A 21377-nucleotide genomic window follows, 5' to 3' on the forward strand; every position below is an offset into this window, starting at 1 on the left:
GCACTCTCTCAATCGTTTTAATGGGACACTCTAATATTTGGAGTAAAATTGTTGGTGTTATGAAGTTGAAAACAGTTGTTCTTGAGATTTTGTGGCTTATTGGAAATGTTTTTATAATTTTAAAATGAAAAATTTCTTTTGAAAATTGGGTCATTACAAGTTGGTATCAAAGCCTTGGTTTTAGGGATTCGGGCACACTCTCGGGTGTGTCAGGACTCAAACTAAGGAAATGGTAAAATTGTTTTCAAATATAAAAGTCAAAATCTTCTTAAATGGAAAAGGAGGAGAGTGCAATGCGCGTGATCGGCCGAGCCAAGTAAGTAGTTTCCCAATATGTTAGCCATGTTATATTGGTATTTGAGTTATGATAACCGCATGAATCTTGCTATGTGTATGCTTTCAAAATTGTATACGGTTAAGGTCTTATAGCCTCAGAATGATTGATTTGGCCTTATTTCTTGTTCCCTGTCTGGTTGTGGTCTTAGGGTAGAGTCTGTTATTCATAGTCTATTCGATCCTGCTCTATCTATACTTTGCAAGCATAAGGCAACCTGTTATGATTGAGTTCTGGGTTGATATAGATGGAGTAAATCTTAGGATGGCCTAGGATTTGAGCTATGCAGTAGCCTGTGAGATATTATTTGTTCTGGGACGAATTGGAGTTATCAGGTAGAGCCTTAAGGAAAGTATAGGTAGGTGTGGAAGGTAGTATTGGGCTCGTACTACTGAAAGCACATGACATGTACCCGAACTAATGTTAGACCTGGAAGCTCTAAGGAGAACCGGTATGGGAAAATCCCCCTTTTGGACATTTTGATCATTCCGTCTTGTGGTATTTCAGATTAGAATGGTGGTGACGCAGTTTGGAGCAGAGGGATCAGGATTAGGATCAGGATCCGGGTCTGGGTCGGGTGACACTACCGATGATATTATAGAAAACAAAAGTTTCACTTTGCAAAGTAGTAGGGGGATTAGGATCAGGATCAAGATCCCCTTTTTAGCAATATTAATTATAGAAAACAAAAGTTTCACTTTGCAAAGTAGCAGGGGTTGAAAGGTTGTTTTGCTATAATTAAGGGAGAGAATATTATACTTCATTTTAAATCTAAAAGCTTAGATCGAGAAATTTTAATTAAATTTAAAGGACATATATGAATGATATGTTGAAAAGATTCAACATAAAGAAAATCTATATATGACAATATTATAGCGAGAGATTGTTAAAGTATCATGTCTTTATGTAAGACATTATGTATCGTATCCCATACGCTTCGGGTATAGGATCGATTGCATATGCTGTAATCAGGGGCGGCTCAAACAATTTGGGGGCTCTAAGCGAACCAAAAATTTGGGGCCCTTTAGACTTTACTATACTTACACTAGTCTGTAAGTCAATCCATGCTCCTGACTCGTATTTTCTCTTAGACTTGATTATTAGTTATTTGATTAATAAGAACAATGAATAATCACGGACACACCTACAAATGAACAAACTATAAACTTGAATTAATGGATTATGTATTAATAGAAATACTTGTTGCCTTGAGAATAGATGATAATGGAAAGATCAAAATTGGAAAACTCGAATTCTATATTTTGTAATAGAAAAAAATATAAAAGTGAAGATTAACTTTTTCTTTTTTAGTTTAAACTTTCAGTTTTTAGTTAAAAGGAGAACTCAAACTTGCAGGATTATAGGAGTTACAAACAATTCAGTAAACACAAATTCACAAAAACACAAGATGTAAACAAATTAAGGTATCAAGTGAAATAAGATTAAGGTATCATATAAGTTGTAATACCTGGTAATGATGCTAGAAACCTTTAACGTTCTATAATATTCCTAAAGATACCAACAACGCAAAAAATGAGTGGAAACACTAACTCAAAAATCAAAAATCAAACATAAAAAATCGAGAATAAAAGGAATAAAGTGAAAACGGAAATGAATAATGGAAAAATCTGCAATTAACCCATAGATATGAGAAGATACCTTGAATCATTAGAGTCTTCAGAGAAGCCGAGAATAGATAAGGAAGAAGAACAAAAGGCATAAGCTATTCGAGCTGTTCAGGAATCACCGAATCAGGCAACCTTTCTTTCACTCTTCAACAGTTCAAGAACAAGATTGGAGAGGTCTACTAGAATCTTTCCATAGAACTAGTCAATCAGAGGTTCAAAGTACAAGTCTAGGAGAATGGAGAAGGAAGGAAGAAGAATAGAAGTGTAATCGTCGTTTTAATTTGAGGTGTGTAATGTATGAGCGAATGTAGAAACGATTGAGAAGTTGAGAAGGTATGGAGTATTGGAATAATCGACATTAGCGGATTAGGGTTAAGTGGGGCCCTTTACAAAATGGGGTCGTAAGCCCTAACTTATATTTTCAATACATAGAGTCCGCCTTGGTTGTAATATTTGTCCGTTCTGATTTTCCAAATACCTATGGCATTAAGAATAGATAGGATTCTATTTAGAATGAGTTGTCATATGGAAGATATGGAAATGTTTCCATAGATGGGAGTTGGATATCAAGAATCTATGTCTAGATTAGAAAGTTTTATGCAAGAAGGATGTTCAAAGGAATGTACTTTGAATATGAGACTTCATATCTATGGAATTTCCTTGCAATAATCTCCAATAGAGCACTTTGTAATATCATTAGCAGAGTCTTGGTGGCTTTGGTGCCATGACATTACGAAAGGATCGTTGCAAAAAATGTTAAAATCTAACATATTCTAATAGTGGCAAGAATTTGGTATTCTTACACTTATGACAAGGATTAGGAGTTGTGAAATGAGTACCATTTGAAATGTGTTTAATTGATCTATTTCACAAAGTATGGACCATAGGTAGACATAGTGTGCATGCTTGGAGCATGGGACAACTGTTGTTATAATTCAAGTAATAAGTTAATTATCCGAAACATTATACAATGACTAAGGAGTAATCAATATGGTGATTAAATAAAGGTGTTTTATTTATACTCAAAAGTTTGGGGCCATATAGGATTAGTACTATTCTTGTGTTTCACTTCGTATGTTTTGACTTCCCGAATAATAAGATAATTCAAACCATCCACAGTCGATAAATAATTTGGAAGTGGGTATTGAAGCTAGATTGTCATGAATTTGACTGTAGATTGTCTAAAGCAATTTAGACATAGCAAAAGTTTGTTGTAGTGTTCATGAGTGCTCCTGAAATAAGATTTGAGTATTGGATTAAACCTAAGCTCACTTGAATCACTTCATGGATTTGATCACGGGTGATTAGTGAGACGATAATATCTTATATTCTTAAGACCGAGACATGTGAGTTGTAATTTACAAGTCGGTTGCACATTGATAATATGTGAACGCATCAGTAACTTGGTGTTATAAAACATATTGTTGTGTGTGATTTGATGAGTAAGTACAAGAGAGCATTTGAGTCGAAGTTTATCCACTCCTTTTACACAAAGTGGGATAAAAGCGATATTTGTGGGCCCCTCGATGATTTAGTGATGACACCTAAGCGCTTGGCTAAGTTGGGACTAAGTTGATGTGTTCAATTGTAGTCTATTTTCAGTCTTCATAAATCGGAAATCGGGAAACAACACATGAACCGAGAGTATGATTAAAATTCATTTTTCAGTTCATACGATATCTAGAATGGAGGAATATATGATCCCTTATATAAAGGATACGTTACTGATAAGATCACAGTTGACAACGGCTTTTGAAAGCTATGATTGTTGATCAGGTTCTGAAGTCGTACTTGCAAAATATTTATTAGACTTATCCAAGTGGGAGACTGTTGGATTAGGTGTCTAAGCCTATAACTATTTTGGTATGTACCTGACCCAATTATGAGCATCGTCCTTTTGGGTTGCCTTCACCATAGCAACTGATAGGATGAGCTAAGGAGAAAGAGGATTAATTATGATTTATTAATATATTATATGAATAATATGTTAAAAGAGAAATCATATTGTTTAATTAATATTGATCAAGAATTAATTTATACCTAATTTTATGGTCAAAAGAGATTAATTAAATCAAGGGGATTGATACTATAATTATAAGATAGTTACATAGTTGGGCTTAAGATCCATAAGGAAGCAATGGACGAATTTTATATGAGAGTCCATATAGAAATCATCCAAGGGGCCTTCTGGAAGGATCTTTGGGTTGCTTAGGGCCTAAGCAACTGGATTAGGGTTTCCAAGTTGAAAACCCTAGTAGCCTCAACTATATAAGGATCCCTAAGGCTCCCTAAAACGTGGTTAAGCATTCCTAAGAGGATCTTGGACGTTTTGGTGCCTCTCCTCCCTCTCCTAAGTCGTGTTGTTGCTAGTGGTGTTTGTGACTCCATTAGAGGTGCAACATTTGAGGTACTAGGCTTTCAGAAGTCAAGATCTAGGAGGTTTGTGATTGTTATTGCTACATAACAATCAAGGTAATATTCCTAACCCTAATTATATGTGATTTTCAAATTTGTATGCTAGACTTTAGGGTTTATTGCTTTGGTATTCAATGTTGTATGTTCAAATTAGAAAAACCTAGATCAAAGCAATTAGGGTTGCATGTACACCATAGGATTGATGTTATGCTCATAACCCAAACAGTGTATGTTTTCAAAATTGTAAACGGTTAGGGTCTTATAGCCTAAGAATGATTGATTTGACCTTATTTCCTATTCCTTGTCTGGTTGTGGTCTTAGGGTAGAGTTTGTTATTCAAAAGTCTATTCGATCATGCTTTGTGTATAATTTGAATGCATAAGGCAACCTGTTATGATTGAGTTCTTGGTTAATATAGATGGAGTAAATCTTAGGATAGCCTTGGATTTGAGCTATGTGGTAGTCGGTGAGATATGATTTGTTTTGGGATGAATTGGAGTTATCAGGTAGAGTCTTGGGGAAGGTACATGTAGGTGTGGAAGGTAGTATTGGGCCCGTACTCGTGAAAGCACAGGACTTGTACCCAAACTAATGTTAGACCTGGAAGCTCTAAGGAGAATCGGTGTGGGAAGATCCCCATTTTGGACATTTTGATCATTCTGTCTTGTGGTATTTCAGATCAGAATGATGGTGATGCAATTTGGAGCAGAGGGATCAGGATCAGGATCAGGATTCGGGTCTGGGTCGGGTGATACTACCGAGCCCATTGATGAGAGGTCACACGAGCTTATTGCAACCAAGGTTACGAGGGGCATCCTTGATGCTACCCCTGTGATTTTTGGGACAGTCAAGGAAGGGATGATGGAGATTATAGAGGAGAGGCTCAGGGCATTCAGATCCGAGATTGTTGTGGGCCAGGTCAGGGCTCGAACTCCCTCGTTCTGGGAGTTTCAAGGCGTGCAGAGCACCAGAGTTATTTAGGGTCAGGGACCCCATAGTTAGCCGACGCTAGGTGGCAGACATGGAGAATGCCCGACGCACTAACTCTTGCCTTGATGCGGCAAAGGTGGGATTTGCTTCGTGTATGCTGAGGGACCGAACCCGTGACTGGTGGGGAGAGGTGAAAAGTCAGGTGGGGGCAGCTGGAGTGGTAGAGATGACATGGGCAGAGTTTTTCAAGCGATTTGATTTGGAGTTTGCGCCATCGGTTGAGGAGCAACGACTAGTGAGAGAATTTCACGAACTCTAGCAGACTACCGAGACTATGGTAGAGATCACCGCCAAGTTTCGGGAACAAGCATTGTTGATCCCACAGTATGCTACATATGAGGACATGAGGACGACGAGGTATCATTCAATGTTGAGGGATGATATCCGAGAGTTTGTGAGCTTTACATGGTGCAAAACCTTGAACGAGATGGTGGAGAAGGCGTGTGAGCGGGAAATGGAGTTGGAGTTCCGTACCATGCGGAAACCAGAGCACACACAAACAGTTGTAGGTTAGGCTAAAAAGACTAAGACCTCTGATTCTTCTGGTAGGGGCCAGCAGGGCCATGGTCGGTGTGCCAAGTGTGGGAGATCTCATGGTGGAGTTTACCGGGGAACGAGCCCGATATGTTATACATGTGGTTAGCCGGACCATGTGAGCAGGGATTGCCACAAAAGGCTTGATTTGTTTTCATTACAACCAAACCAGCCATAAAAATGCCGATTGCCTGGGGTTGCAAGGAGGAGGAGGAGCGGTGGTGGCACCTGCGCCCACCATGATGAGGATCACGAATGACCGCCTTGCCAAGGCGGATGCTCCAGCGGTGATAAGCCGCACATTTCAGTTGACTACCGATGAGGCTCGGGCGGTGCCAGACGTTGTGGTTGGTATGTATTTAGCTTCCACTCTATATTGATTTGCATTGATTATGTGTATACAACTGTGCTCATGTATAGGGACCTTTTTGGTCAATGGTATGTTGACTCACGTTCTATTCGACTCGAGTGCTACCCGATCATTTGTATCTCTTGCACTTAGCAAGAAGTTCTGGGATGCGCCAGGGACTTTGGATTCCCCGTTTGAGGTTGAGATTGCGGATGACCGCACCGTGTGTGTTGCGGGGGTTTATCGGGATTGTGTCCTGAATGTGCTTGGGGAGAGGTTTCGTTTTGATCTAGTCCCGATACCGTTGCGAGGGCTGAAGGTGATCGTCGGGATGGACTGGTTGGGGGTTTTTATGGGACACTCTGATATTTGGAATAAAATTGTTGATGTTATGAATTTGAAAACAATTATTCTTGAGATTTTATGGCTTATTGGAAATGTTTTGATAATTTTAAAATGAAAAATTTCTTTTGAAAATTGGGTCGTTACAGAGGGTCTGAATTTTTTAAATATGAATTTTTAAATGTTGTTTGGTTGAGCATCTGAATTGCAGTACTGAATGAAAAAATAACCATTTTACCATTTTGTGTTATTTTTTGGTGAATTCAATGGTTTTGTCTATAAAACCATTCAATCAATTAATCCTAGGTTTCTTTTGTGCCATGTCTAGTATAAATTTAACAAAATTCAGCACGTAACAAATTTTCAGTACACAAATAGAATTTCGAAACAAATTTTCAGCACATTAACACATTTTTTTCAGCAAATCAGCATAAAAATCAACAAATAAACATATTTTCAACTAATTAGAACAATTTTTAACAATACATAAGCATATTATAAGCAAATCACAACACAAAATTCAGCAAATGAAAAAAATCAGCAAAATCAGAAATCAATAAGGAAAGTTCTTTTTATAGCTTCAAACCCACTTCAAGCTCAGCAAAATAAAATCAACAAAAACAATAACATCGCAACTCTGGTCTTGCAATGTATCAGCAAAATCTCAAGTCTTGTAATTTGTTCAACACACACAATAACTTGATTTGGGGGTTGTTCCTTGTCAATTCCGGCAAACCCAACAATCCTCTGCTCCATACGCCGCCTATTACCATCAGAACATCACCACATCCCCTATGCCTCTAGTATCACCTGCTACAGCCCTCCTAATTTTCGATCTTCCTCTTTTTCGTGCTCTCTTTCTTGCTCCTCAATCGATGAACACACATGGAGGTTGCAGATTGGAGAGGGAGGCATACGAAGGTTGCATATCGGAAAGGGGGGCATACAAAAGTTTCCAATCAGAGAAGGAATGGGAGGGAGAAGCAGGAGTGTGACGAGAGCGTTCGATGAGGTGCAGGAGAGGATCGGTGTTCGATGATGGCTGCAAGAAAAAAAAGATAAGAGGTTGTGCAAGAAAAGAGAGAAGAGGCGAGGGCGACAAGGGTAGAGGGTAGAATGGAGAACACGTTTTTTTCTTCCTTTTTTTTCTTTTCAGACAAGTTTGATTTGGTAAAATTCAGATTAAGACCAAAAAATAAGAGGGAAACAAACAGTCTGACATAAAAGCCCCCAATTTTACACAAAAAAAAAATCGGTTATCCCCAAAGTCATTTTTCTTTTTTTGCCATAGATGCCTCAAATACCGAAAACTTTATTCAATTTTTCCCTTTACCCGGATTTTACCTTCTATGACCGGTAGCCCACCTAATATTCTTCTTAACACAAAGAAGCCACCATCACATGTGTGTAGCCGACCACCACCACCACCACCATCAACAGTCGTCTTCGACGGTCTCCATCTTTGATGGTCACCATCTTCGACACCATCTTTGACACCTTCTCTGCCTTCACCACCATCTTCGATTTTTCCCTTCACCACCGTCTGCTTCTTCGATCGACAGGAGCCAAAGAAACAAGAAAAAAAAATCATAGCTCTCTCACTCTCTAAAATCAATTGAAGGTTCTTCTTCCTCTACTGATTTCAATCACCAATTCGCACAAGCCACACTCTTTTTCCTTTTCAAAATCACTCACACTACCACCAAATTCTTAGCCTCTCCTTCTTATTGATGGGTTTGGAGCACTACATCAATCCTATGGTGTATATGCAAACGCTAAAGCTTTGGATCTAGTTTGTCTAATGAACATTCAATAATTATCTAAAGCTCATAAACCCTAGATCTAACATACAATAATCGAATTAACATATGAATTAGGGTTAGATCTTACCTTGATTGTTATGTAGCAATAACAATCTCAATTCCTTTTGATCTTGACCTTTGAAAGCTTAGTTCCTCAGATATTGCACCTCTAATGGAGTCACAAACACCATGAGCAACAAGATGACCTAGGAGAAGGAGGAGGAGCACCAAAACGTCCAAGAACCCTTAGGGATTGCTTCACCACGTTTTTGGGGCCTTGAGGGTTCCTTATATATATAGGCTATTTGGGTTTTCAACTAGGAAACCCTAATTTGACTGCTTAGGCCTTAAGCAACCCATGGACTCCCTCCTTAGAGGCCCTGAATGAATTCTAATGGGTTTCCCCATAGATTTCGTCTACTTCAACTTCTATAGAGTCCATATGCCCAATATTCAACTATCATACAATTGACAGTTTTAGTCCCCTTTATATAATTAATGTCTTTTAGCCACAAAATTAATTCTTATTAATTCTTGACTAATATTAATTAAACAATATGATTTCTCTTTTAATATATTATTCATATAATATATTAATAAATCATAATTGATCCTCTTTCTCCTTAGTTCATCCTATCAGTTGCTATGGTGAAGGCAACCTAAAAGGACCATGTTCACAATCGGGTCAAGTACATACCAAAATAGTTATGGGCTTAGACACCTAATCCAACACTTATATAGATTGGATCACTTGTATTTCTCCCCTTTCCTCTTCTCTTTTTGATTCAAATAGCACCACACCTTATTCTTGTGTCAAAATCGATGTGTTGGGTTGGTGGTTGAAGGTGGGTGCAGGTCTGAGGGTTAACTGAGTTCATGGCTGATTTTGGTGTGTCGGCATTACCTTAGTCTGGAAAAGCTTGTGGTTGTGGTTGTGGTCTTGGTTGTGTGATGGAGATGACGATGGGAGATGACTGTTTTAGGTTTTATGGTGTCAAGTGGTATTGTGCAGGTAAGTGTAATGGATGAGGTTGGAGAATGGTGGTTATAGTATAATTTTGGGTTGAAGAAGGGTGAAGGTGGCTATGATGGGTCTAAGGGTGGAGAAGAGTGTAAGGGCGGAAGGTTGGTATGGAGATGATAGGTTGTGTTAGCGGTGGTTTAAGATTGGTGAAAGTGGTCACAATGGTGATAATGGAGATGAATGTTGGTGGTTTTGGTGGTTGATATGGTGATATAAGGGTGGTTAATGGTGGCTAGTGATAGTAAAAGGTGGCTGATGGAGGTTTTATGGTGGTGTTTGGCCAATGTTGTGAAAGCAGCTAAGGGTTGACGATGGTATAAGGTTGGGTTGTTATGGTGGGATAATGGTGGGGTTGTAGGGGTGAAGAAGACAATGACTGATTACAGAGGTGATGAAGGGTTTCTGTAATGGAGGAAGAAGGGTGGCGGTGGGTGGTGGTGGTTTGTGTATGGCAGATGGTGGTGTTGGTGGCAAAGGGCGGTGGTGGAGGTGATATGTAAATATGAGGGCTTTTATGACAATGGTGACTGACCAAAAAGATAAAATCTGGCTAAGGGGCAAAAGTGAACCAATTTTCAAGTATGTTTGGGCATTAACGAACCAAAAAATGGACTTAAAGCATAACCGGTTTATTTGACATAAAATTGGGGGCTTTTATATCAAAAATCCTATCCCTTTCTAAGTGGTATTAAGATGAAAACAAACAAGCCCTTCATAATTAGAGATATTCACCAAAAACAACCAGTTTCTTTAAATACATTTCATATTTTAGCCATCTTTTGAGGAATCAACAAGTTTGAAATTAGGTCATTACTTTTGGAGTTCCCAAACAACTTTTTTTTAAAAAGTATTCTGAAACTCTGAATTTCAAAACACTTTAAAAAAATCGTATTTTGAAACTTACCGGATTCTTATTTCCTTTTTTGTTTTTAAATTTCAGAATATTTCTTACCCCTCATCACATCTCCTTTTCAAGTAACATCAGAAAAAACATAGGAAAAATAAAAAAAAAAAAAAATTTAAAAGGAATAAAGGTATGCCCCATTTCTGCTGTAGTTTTCAGGAAAGCTAAAAAAAATCAGATTTTTACCAATGAAAAACACCCAACAGCTACTGATACGATCCAATAAGGGAAGTTAGTCACAATTAGAAGTAGTCTTCACGTTTGCATAGTTTTAGGAGGAATACTTGGTCTTTTCCTCATGGGTCAATAATGGAAGTTAGTACTTCTCAGTAGTAGTCCACGTTTGCATGCATGTTTCCTGTTTTCTAGAGTAGTGGTAGTCTTGCATATTTATTCCCATGTTACTGATCATTTGGGATTATGAATGAATATTAAGAAAATTGCTCCAAACGATTCTCTGTCTTCTTCTTATTTCTTGGGAGATTAACCTACTCTAACAGGTTTCTATCAGCTACATTTTTGGGTCATTTTCATTGCAACCACAAAGAAATTATAATAAGAAGTTTCTGCTCCCTTCAGTTCATATGGAAAACATCAAGTACCATGGAAGCACATTAAGGAAGGGCGTTAAGGTATTTTCTATTGATGAAAAAATGAATCCCATCGAACCAAGTGATCGTGCTATTTGCAATTGGTCTTTTCTTGAAATCCATAATATTGCAAAGGTTTTGATTTGATAATGAGAAAAGAGAAATTAAAAAGACTGTTCGTAAATATGAATTATTTATATATTTTGGGTTATCTTTTGTATATTCTGGATTTAATTATTTTTACGTCAATCAATGGATGAATTGATTATGTTTTAGAAAAACATGTCAAAAATGTTAGAAAAAGAGCAAAAAGTTCCATTGCCGGGAATCGAACCCGGGTCTCCTGGGTGAAAGCCAGATATCCTAACCGCTGGACGACAATGGATTGATGTATTCTAAAGGCAAAACTATAACTAATCCTTGGTTATGGGGTCAACAGCCATGATTGCAAATCTCTCAACTGACAACTGCTCTTCATATGTTTACTCTTTTCTGACACCAACTAATCAATTCGGTGTTTAAATTAGATTGAGTCCCAAGAACAAACATTCTTAGCATCTTGTTGTTTGATATAGGAGACTCATGCATGTAATCTTAGTAGCTATGCTCTTGAATTATCCATTTTTTTTTTTTAGTTTTTATTTAGGATTTATAAGCTAATACAATGACAATATTTTTCCATTTTTCCTACCTCGATTACCAATTATTTTTCATATGTGTTAAGTCTAGTTATTTGTACTTACAAATAACGTTCCACTTAGATCACTCTTTAACTTGTTGACATGTTTAACAAAATTTTGCTCACGTGGCATCTATGTGAACATTGGGTCATCGCTAGTGTTGCTTTGGATAACATTCTTGTTATCTTTCAAATCTGTTGATATGGTAAGATGATTGGGATGATGTGCTTGTAAACCGGAGGCAAGGTTTTCATGCCCCTTTCTTAATCTAGGTTTTGTTACTCAACCTTTTCATGTTGTAAAAAAAGAGTAACTAGGCTATATATTGATTTGATCTTTTTTTTTTTTTTTTTTTTGTCGTAGCTTAGTTAGACTTCCTTTAGGCCCCACTGGTTATGTAATACTGGACATGATAATTCTGCTTTTAACATCCATTGGATGTGATAGAAGTCAATGATACAAATTATAAAAGATGCAAATTTTGGTCTTATCGATGTCAAACAAGTATCAAATGGCTTGTAGTGTTTACTGTTTATGTTTCCGAGATAATATTATGTAGCCAAAAAATAAGTATGTCACAAACAACTCCATACTTTTCAATTAATAACTAATAATTCTAAGGAAGGTTTCAATTAAGCATTAAAAAAATAAAAAAACACACACACGTTTTACTACCAAACATCTGTATTTCAAAATCAAGCATCAGGACAATTGCTTAAATAATTAAAAATATGAATTATTAGAGGCTAAAAAGCGATGATGAATATGTTTATTAAAATTTGGTCTTTCTTGAAATCCATTATGCTGCGAAGGCTTTCGTTTGATCATAACAGAAAAAGATTGTTTGTAAACATGAATTAAATAGATGCTTTTGAGTATCTTTTTACATTTGGATCGAATAAATTGGATTATGCTCAGAAGATCGTTAGACATACGTGTTTATAAAAGGGTTTTAACAAAGTTTATTTTGTAATAACATTAATAGGTAAAAGAAATTCCATTGCCATGAATGGGTAAAAGAAAAGGGTAAACAAGTAAAAGGGTCAATAGACAAGACGTTGAAGCTGTTTGATTTACAAAAAATGGCAATCGCACTTCATACTATACGTTTGATAGTCACCAGCAAGAGTTCTTGCAAGTGTTTTTTTGAAATTACTTGTTTACCCTTTTCTTGAATAACAGACATTTTTAGCATCTTATTGTTTGGTAGGAGACTCATGATATGGGATCTTAGTAGGTATGTTCTTGAAAACCGTTGGATTTTTAGTTTTTACATAGGATTAACAATTAGCAAACCACAAACCACATAGTTAACTTCATATGCTAGTGTGTTGCATGAATTTTCCAACAAATGTCCCCAAAGACAGAATAAACAGAAACGTGGAACATTTATCTTTGGTTTCAAAATGATTTTACAGCTATGTTTCACTAAATAGAATTTCGACAACTTAAAACTAACAATTGCTAGAGGCATCTCCAAAAATAAGGGTATGCCACTTGATGTGAAGAACACACATATTCTTTAGTAAAAGGCGAAAGAATAGTTCGCTTTGTGTTCATCACATGGCTGCATGGTTTCTAAAGTATGGTAAAGGGACTTCTTTATAGAGTTTATTTCAGTTGTAGATTTCCATTTAACCAGCGATGTGGGAATGCAAGTTGGTACTCTTTTTTTCTTGATGAATGTGTTTATTAAAAATCCGTTTTTATGCTTGCAAAGGTTTTGATTTGATGATAGAAAAAAAAAAAAAAAAAATGTTTGTAATATGAATTAAATTGATGTTTTGGATAACATTTCGGATTGGATTATTAATACTTCTACCAACGAAGAAATTGGATTATGCTGTAAATAAATATTAATTTGTTACGCTGATAACACAGCATGAAAGTTCCATTGCCGGGAATCGAACACGGGTCTCCTGGGTGAAAGCCAGATATCCTAACCGCTGGACGACAATGGATTTGTGTTCTGTTTACGTCTTTCAATTAGTTGTTTTCGTAAAGGGGCCAATAGAAGACTATGAAGCTGTTTGATTTACAAAAACCCACGACTACTCTTCATACAATATTTGATAGGCACGAGTAAGAGTCCTTTCATATGTTTTTGGAAACTACTTTTAACTCTTTTTCTGACAACAACCAATCTATTGGTGTTTCACGTTGGATGGAATTTGAAGAAGACATTTCTAGCATATTGTATTCTTGTTGATATGGGATCTTACTAGGTTTGTTCTTGAACATTTAGGATAAAAGTTATAGAATGAGTGAATGATAACATTTTTTCCATTTCTCCTATGTCAATTACCAATTCTTTTTCCAGATGTTATAAGTCAAGTCATTGTACTCACAAAGAATGTTCCACTTAGACCGGTAGTTAACGTTTTGACTTGTTTAACCACTAAGTTTTGATGACATGACATGTATTTAACAGATCAATAATTGGAACATGTCATGGAATGACAATGTACCTTTAAAAATTTGAATCTAAAGCTAATCTAACTCACACCCACTACTATACTTTTAAATATATATTTTTCGTTCCAAACGGGAGTTGAACCCCCGGACACTTTTCTGTCAACTCCTAATAAATGTTGGCCAAATGCCCTTTCGTTTTGCATTTTAACCTTTATTAGCAAAACAAAAGAAGAATCTACATCTATATATGAATATAATTACATAGAACTAATAATATTCATTAATCGACTGCCTTGTCCAAAATAAATGATACTATGTTGGAATCAACTAAAAAACAGTAAAAAAGTTGAGAGGGGCTTGGGAATTTAATATATGTTTTTGTTTTTAAAATAAGATACGTGTACACTTTTTTTTAAAATAAATCGTTAAGAGTTTTGAGAGTTATTTGAAATACAAGAATGGCATGGAGCAAACGTTAGAGGATCCTATAGATGGGCCATTGGGGTTGCTCTCTATCCATGGTGGGCATATTAGTAAAGTTTCAGATTTCACATGGAACCCATGTGAAGATTAGGTCATGCTAGTGTTGTCTCAGATAACATTCTTCAAATCGTTGAAAACATCTACCATAATAAGACAACGGGTTGATTTGAATGCAGTTCAACCCAATCTCAAAACAAAGAGAAGAAATATAAAGGTTTTCTTGATTTTTTCTTGTTCTATGTTTTGTTACTCGACCATTTCATCTTGTAAATAAAAGGAGTAACTAGGTTACATTTATTGATACAATTTTTCATGGGGGCGTTGGGGGCAAAGTGGACAGTTACATAGGGCCCAATTTTTATTATTATATATTATATATATATATATATATATATATATATATATATATATATATATATATATATATATATATATATATATATATATTATTTATTTAAAAATATAAAATTTATAATAGTGATAGGGACCCTTTTTCTCTAACTCGTCCTACGCATTTGAGGATATTTACATCCTCAGGACCGGCCCTGCAATTTTTTTTTTAGCTTAGTTAGTCTTTCCTTGCGGATTTGAGTATCAAATAAATAGTTATCAATTGGACAATAGCAACTTAAAACTATCAATTGTTAGAGGCATCCGAAAAGGTTACATGCCCAAAAATAGGCATATGTCACTTATTGCAACATGTAAACGATATTTCAAACTCTACTTTTCCATTTCCTTTGCATTGTTGGAATGAAGTACTTATTTCTTCTCCGTAATATGATGACTTTGTCATAATAATAAATGAAATTTGATGTTTTTAGTTATGGTCAAATTAAATGGTGTCCAAATTCAAATTTTCAAATCGAGTCCCATGTGCTGCAAGTGTGGAGATGGATTTTTCATAAAGATATACGATTTTTGATAAAATTTTGTTTAAGTTGAACAACTTTTGATCTCTTTTACACATGTGAAAGATCAACCCACATATCCCTCCACCCCCATTTTGTATGCTAGTGTCTTGCATAACTTTTCCACTAAATGAAGAAAATATCAATGTCCACAATCACAAAATATGTTACATAGAGTCAATGTCCAGTAATTTACAACACCTTTCCAGTGGACTTTAAAGGTTTGCTTTATATATATATATATATATATATATATATATATATATATATATATATATATATATATATATATATATATATATATATGAAATGCCAAACAAGCATCATTTGTTTTTGCCTTTTCATTTGCTTAGGTGTCCCTTTAACTATTTTACTTATATATCATCCTATTGTCATTTCTATAATGCACCAGTAGATGAAATGGAAAGAAATGAGATTGTGATGCTCTAAGTGCACAAAGAGAAGAAAGTATATTGCTATTTTATGCATTTATAACCATCTCATATACTTTCATGTAGTTTAAACATTCAGTACCTAGAATCAAGATCAATATCTATAAAACTTTATTGCTATTTCTTCATTTTATATATAAATACCAAAAACCGATATAAGTAACTAATTTAGGTTGGATTAGATACAAAAATTAGCAATGTAGTTTTGTTGATTTGTTCATTACGGCATCATACTTTCAATTGTTCGTGATAAGAGTCAAACCTCCATTTAAAAATTTTAAAATATATATAAAACCCCCCACCGGCCTGACCTGTTGACAAGTCAAAGCATGGGCTGCAAACTTCATATTCATGTCATCATTAGCCAAAAAATCAATAAAGCACAGATGTTTATAATTTAAACTGGTTTTTGATTTTATTTTTTCATTTCATAATTTAACACTATTAGCTAGGCTTCATAATCAAGCATCTGGAAGTGCAAGTTTATACTTATATACTTCAAAGCTGGGTTTTCCTATCAGAATTTGAAAATTTTAAAACAAAAAATTGATAGAGCATCCCAAAAAGGGAAACCTCTCCAAAAATAGGCGTATGCCACTTTATGTGAAGAACACACGGTATTCTTTAGTAAAAGGCGAAAGAATAGTTCGCTTTGTGTTCATCACATGGCTTGCATGATTTCATTAGCATGGTGGAGGGCCTTATTTATAGAGCTTAATTGTTTCAATGGTAGATTTCCATTCAGCTAGCAATGTGGGAATGTAGCAATTCTTCTTTATTTTGAGTTATTATGTTATGGTAACTTCCACTTTGTATTAATTTAATAGTAGATGAAATTAAAGTTGGTGTTTTAGTTAGAAGCAAATGGTATCCTTAATCCTAATTCGATCTTTTCAATCTGTAGTTGTTAAAATACAACACCTTTCTCAAATGTCCTTTGCTGTGCCTGCAACTTTCATTCACATACCAACTTTCAAAGATTCTCAATAAATTCCCCATCGATTTATATAAAAACTCTTTCATAACCCATAAAATATCTAAGGTGATGTTTCTTTTTGACTTAATGAACTTAATAGAAACAAGATTAGGTTTCTTATTAAGTTATGAATTGATAAAGTGAGCTAAATAGATAATGACGTCTTGATGGATAAAGTGTTGCCATATAAATATCGTTTTTTTTTTGCACCGAATGCACTAAATTTGAATAAATGACTATCATACCCTTCTACATAAAAAATGGCGTACATTATCACAATAAATAATTTTCAAAAATTAAATAAATTAAAAAATAACATCGTAATTATGCAAGTGACATTTTGGAATGAAACTCATCTGTTAAATTTCTAAGACTTATTTAAAGAATAAGATGATTAATTAGACCTCCATAATAGCTCATGTTCGTTTGTAGTTTATATGATAACTAGGTTTTGACCTGTCCGCGCGTTGCGGCGGGATGACCATATGACTTTCAATAATTGCAAGAGATGTGAATATAGCATAAACATCATATTTTAAACGTATCATAGTGGTTATGTGATACAAAAGTTGGTTGACGTGTGAAATATAACACCATACATCATATTTTAACGGTAAGATGATGACTGTAGCTACAAAAATATTTGAGGATGTCATCCAAAAGGATGGATCATTAGTTAGCGTTGCAGTCAATCTATAGTTCAACAAAAGCTAGGTATGTACATATGTTGGGGTATCCAAAACATTTCGACATGCTGTTCTGCACCAAAATTTTAGGCACGTATCACAAAGATTATAGATGAAATTGTAAGTACGACTTTTGTAAATTGCATTACCTTACATTCCATACTAATTTGGTTGTCGTGCCTTCTTGCTATCAGTAATGGCTGCGATGTGTTGACTTATATGAATATCTAACGGTATGATGTAAAAATAAAGTAAAGTAAGAAATCATGTTTATATTTAAACCTGGTGGAGGTGGTTGTATTATTTTTGGTTTTGGGTCTGGTGTAAGTGGGGGTAGGTGGATGGATTTTCTTCCTGAACGATTGTCAATAAGTTGTGTTATCCTGTTCACAACAATTGTGTGGTCGGGCTTCAGTGTTAAGTGGAAATGGTGTGGTATGCCTATTTGAGAGATAATCAGTGGTGGCAATATCTTTGAGTCTATGTATCCATTCTTTACAACCATGTCTTCGCAGTTTATGTTCAACATTTATGTCATAACCTCATTGAAGAATATGACATCAGCGGTTCCTGTTGCGTCGGTGATGGATGCATTTATGCAGTACCTATATGGATCATATAAGAATTGTTATAGTATATCATCTTATTATATGTATGCATTTTTATAGGTTGATACTTACTTGAACTTTGGTTGTATGTCCTCATGGTCTTCACATACAAAATATGTTGAGGTGTCATCCTCTTGGTACAACTTCTTTGGGCATTTTGAGCAATGGACATAATACCATGTTCGGTGTGCATACACCTCTTTGATTTGAGCCGTGCACATGACATGAGGTTGTTGCTATTTGAGAGAAGTTATGTAACAAATGCATTGTAGAACATGTAATGGTGTGGTAAAACTTCAGATGTTTACCGTTTTGTTGTCTGGAATTTTTGTAAGAAGCTCGCGAATTGTGACTTTGTTGCCACTTGGGTCCAATTCTTTCAACCTTAATATAACGTGATTCTAAGATGATGATTTTTAATGTATAATTATTCAAGAGTGGTACCTGTTAACATGTTCTATAGTTTGTGGGAATGTTGGGTTGATGAAAACAGTTGTTGCGTTTGTGGATTCAAGCTGTGGTAGGCCTGAATAAAGATAGGTGTAAGTATGTGTTTGACACTATTTAGCAGTGGTTACTTTACTTTAATATTTTTAGATGTACGTACCCATGTTCTCGGTGGCTGTTGTAGCTGTGATCGCAATGATATCTCCAGTTTTTATATTGTCAGCTAGCAGATGTGTTGTTTCAAGCCAAAAGGTTATGTCAACCATTTTTCCGCTATTCATAAGTAAAAAAGTTAGTATCTTCAGCGATTACGATTGAGTTTATTTTTCTAAAGTTTTTGCAATATAAAGAAGGTACCTTTCATCTTGGATGACCATTTTTCTTATTTTTTTTCCCTGTTTTTGTAGTTAGCTCGAAGTTTTTTCGATTCTACCGATGTAATCTGCAAATGTTATTGTAAGATCAAAAGATCATTGTTAAGGATTGTAGTTATGATAAGTATTTTGTGTTTACCTGTAAGTAGCTTGGGATCTTGTCTTCGGGTCTCCAACATACTGTAACTGGCGAACTTGAAGTATTGGGTTGGTATATTGGTCTCAGGGATGGGGATAAATTCAGCCTTTTCTCCGATCTTTAGGGCTGCTTTGTGGTCTACAGCTGGCATGTATTTCCTTGACGGAATGCATACATATTTTGTCACGGTGTAGCATGATTGTAGCTTGATTATTGAGTCGAAGTGTGCCTCATTATTTAGGTCAGCAATTGCTTCAATAGCATCACCCTACAATAAGCGATTTGATTGTCATTTAATCATTTTTTTGCTTGCTAATATTAAAGCAAAAAAGATGTGTGTGTGTGTGTATATATATATATATATATATATATATATATATATATATATATATATATAACTCACATGACTGTTAACGAATAGGTAACACAGTAGATTTTGTTGTTTTGTTACCCATCGCTTCACTACTCTTATCTATATTGGGTTGGGCTTTTGACGTTCTTTGATATCAGAGATACGCTTTGAAGCCATTGTCGTCGACTGTATGATGTATAGTGTAACTGTGGAAGACATGAATTTGTAAGTGCATGTAAATAGTAAGGATATGAATTTTGGTACCATGCAATTATCAAATAGGAAGTGTTTGTTTTTATATGATGCACATTGTTGGTTTGTAAGATGCCAAGTTAGAATGGTGTAAAGAATATACATATGTAACCTGTGAACAACCAAAAGATTGGGTGTCTAAAGAATAGAAGAGGTTATTTCTATGCGGTTTCTATTTCTTGCAGAAAGTCGAAGTATACTATGTTCTTTGTTATGTTTGGGTTGTCGTTGTCCTGTGGAATTATTAGGATTTTTAAAGCGTTGGGTGTTGTTGCTCTTGATAAGGCTACATATAGTTGGTCGTGACTGAATACAGGTTGTGGTAAGTAAAGGCCTATTTTGTCAAGTGATTGACCCTAACTTTTGTTTATTGTCATTGCATAGCATAACTTTACAGGGAATTGTTTTCTCTTGGAGTCAAATGGTAATTGTTTGTCTTTGTAAGTTAATGTTATTTTTGGTAGAAAAACTCTACGGCCGATAAATTTGCCGGTCATTATTTCTGCCTCAATAATTCTTGGTAGTAGTTGTGTGACTATCAATCTTGTTCCGTTACAAAGCCCCTCCATTGGGTTAAGATTTCTTAGTAGTATAATAGGTGCTTTGACTTTAAGTTGCAGAGAATGTGTAGGAAATCCATTAAAGTTTAGGAGGTTCAGGTATTCAGTTGGATAGAGAACCTCAGTGTCACCGTGTTTCCCTGGATGAGGAACGATAGAGTCGACACTGGTGTAGGTGGTAGTTGTTCCATCATTCATGTTAATAATGAGTGAGTTAAGTTCGTCTACTGTATCGTTTTTACAGCATACGATTGCTTTTGTTGACAATGTTTCTGCTGTTGGGTTTTGTAAAGTGTCATTGTCGTATATGAATTGGATAAGTTTTGTTAATGCGTACTCATTGGGAGGTATAAGGTATTGGTTGGGAATTAGTATTTTTTTGGTATTTTGTGGGTCTGTTGTGTCGGGTGTTCCTTCTTTCCCGTCGCCGACATCAAGTAGCCACGATGAGAATGTTGAAATCATGTGTTGGTCTTGTGGATTAAGATTTGACCTTTGAAGACACATGTTTTCGTTCAATTTGTAAAGCTTGAAATATTTCCATAGATAAGATCTTGGTAACGAAGATGCTAGGATTGTTGACTTTGAAGATTTAGGTATTACTGGAAGTGTCTGCCTGAAGTCGCCACCTAGTAAAATTGATTTTCCACCGAAAGGTTGATGTATATTACCGAATAAGTCTTTCATTGATCTGGCTAATGACTCGAAACATTTTCGATCATTCATTGGTGCCTCGTCCCAAATAACAATAGATGTTTCAGCCAGTAGTTGAGCAAGATGAGTTTTTTGTTTATGTTGCAGGTGGTATTATCTGTTATATCTATTGGGATTTTAAATCGGGAATGAGCTGTACGACCTGAAGGAAAAAGTAGAGATGCAATACCAGATGCTGCAACCGCCAACACAATATTGCCTCTGGAACGTAAGCCTGAAATGATTGTTGTCCATAAGAATGTTTTTCTTGTTCCTCTATGTTCGTATACAAATGCAAACACTTGTTGGTTTGAAGAGATAGTAGACATGACGTGTTCATAGATGATTTGTTGTTGACAATTGAGGCGTGAGCGACAGAACTCGTGCTCGGATGCCAACAAATGTCTATCATAATTTTTCTCCTCCATAAGCAATCT

The 21377-nt window shown here is 35.6% G+C and overlaps 4 non-coding genes and 1 pseudogene across 4 annotated transcripts; all 5 read right to left on the reverse strand.

Annotated features, from left to right (window-relative positions):
- Nucleotides 1-11225: 11225 nt before the first annotated feature.
- TRNAE-UUC (transfer RNA glutamic acid (anticodon UUC)) lies at nucleotides 11226-11297 on the reverse strand. The gene has a single exon. It is a non-coding gene; the product is annotated as a tRNA-Glu (tRNA).
- A 1747-nt stretch (nucleotides 11298-13044) lies between these two features.
- Nucleotides 13045-13161, reverse strand: LOC111903458 (U5 spliceosomal RNA). The gene has a single exon (XR_002854162.1). It is a non-coding gene; the product is annotated as a U5 spliceosomal RNA (small nuclear RNA).
- Nucleotides 13162-13481: 320 nt separating this feature from the next.
- On the reverse strand, nucleotides 13482-13553 carry TRNAE-UUC (transfer RNA glutamic acid (anticodon UUC)). The gene has a single exon. It is a non-coding gene; the product is annotated as a tRNA-Glu (tRNA).
- Nucleotides 13554-16406: 2853 nt separating this feature from the next.
- Nucleotides 16407-16524, reverse strand: LOC111903457 (U5 spliceosomal RNA). Its single transcript, XR_002854161.1, has one exon. It is a non-coding gene; the product is annotated as a U5 spliceosomal RNA (small nuclear RNA).
- An 822-nt stretch (nucleotides 16525-17346) lies between these two features.
- On the reverse strand, nucleotides 17347-20973 carry LOC111903452 (uncharacterized; annotated as a pseudogene).
- Nucleotides 20974-21377: the final 404 nt, after the last annotated feature.

Source organism: Lactuca sativa, chromosome 9 (assembly GCF_002870075.4).
Source record: "Lactuca sativa cultivar Salinas chromosome 9, Lsat_Salinas_v11, whole genome shotgun sequence".
In the NCBI taxonomy this organism is placed as follows: Eukaryota; Viridiplantae; Streptophyta; class Magnoliopsida; order Asterales; family Asteraceae; genus Lactuca; species Lactuca sativa.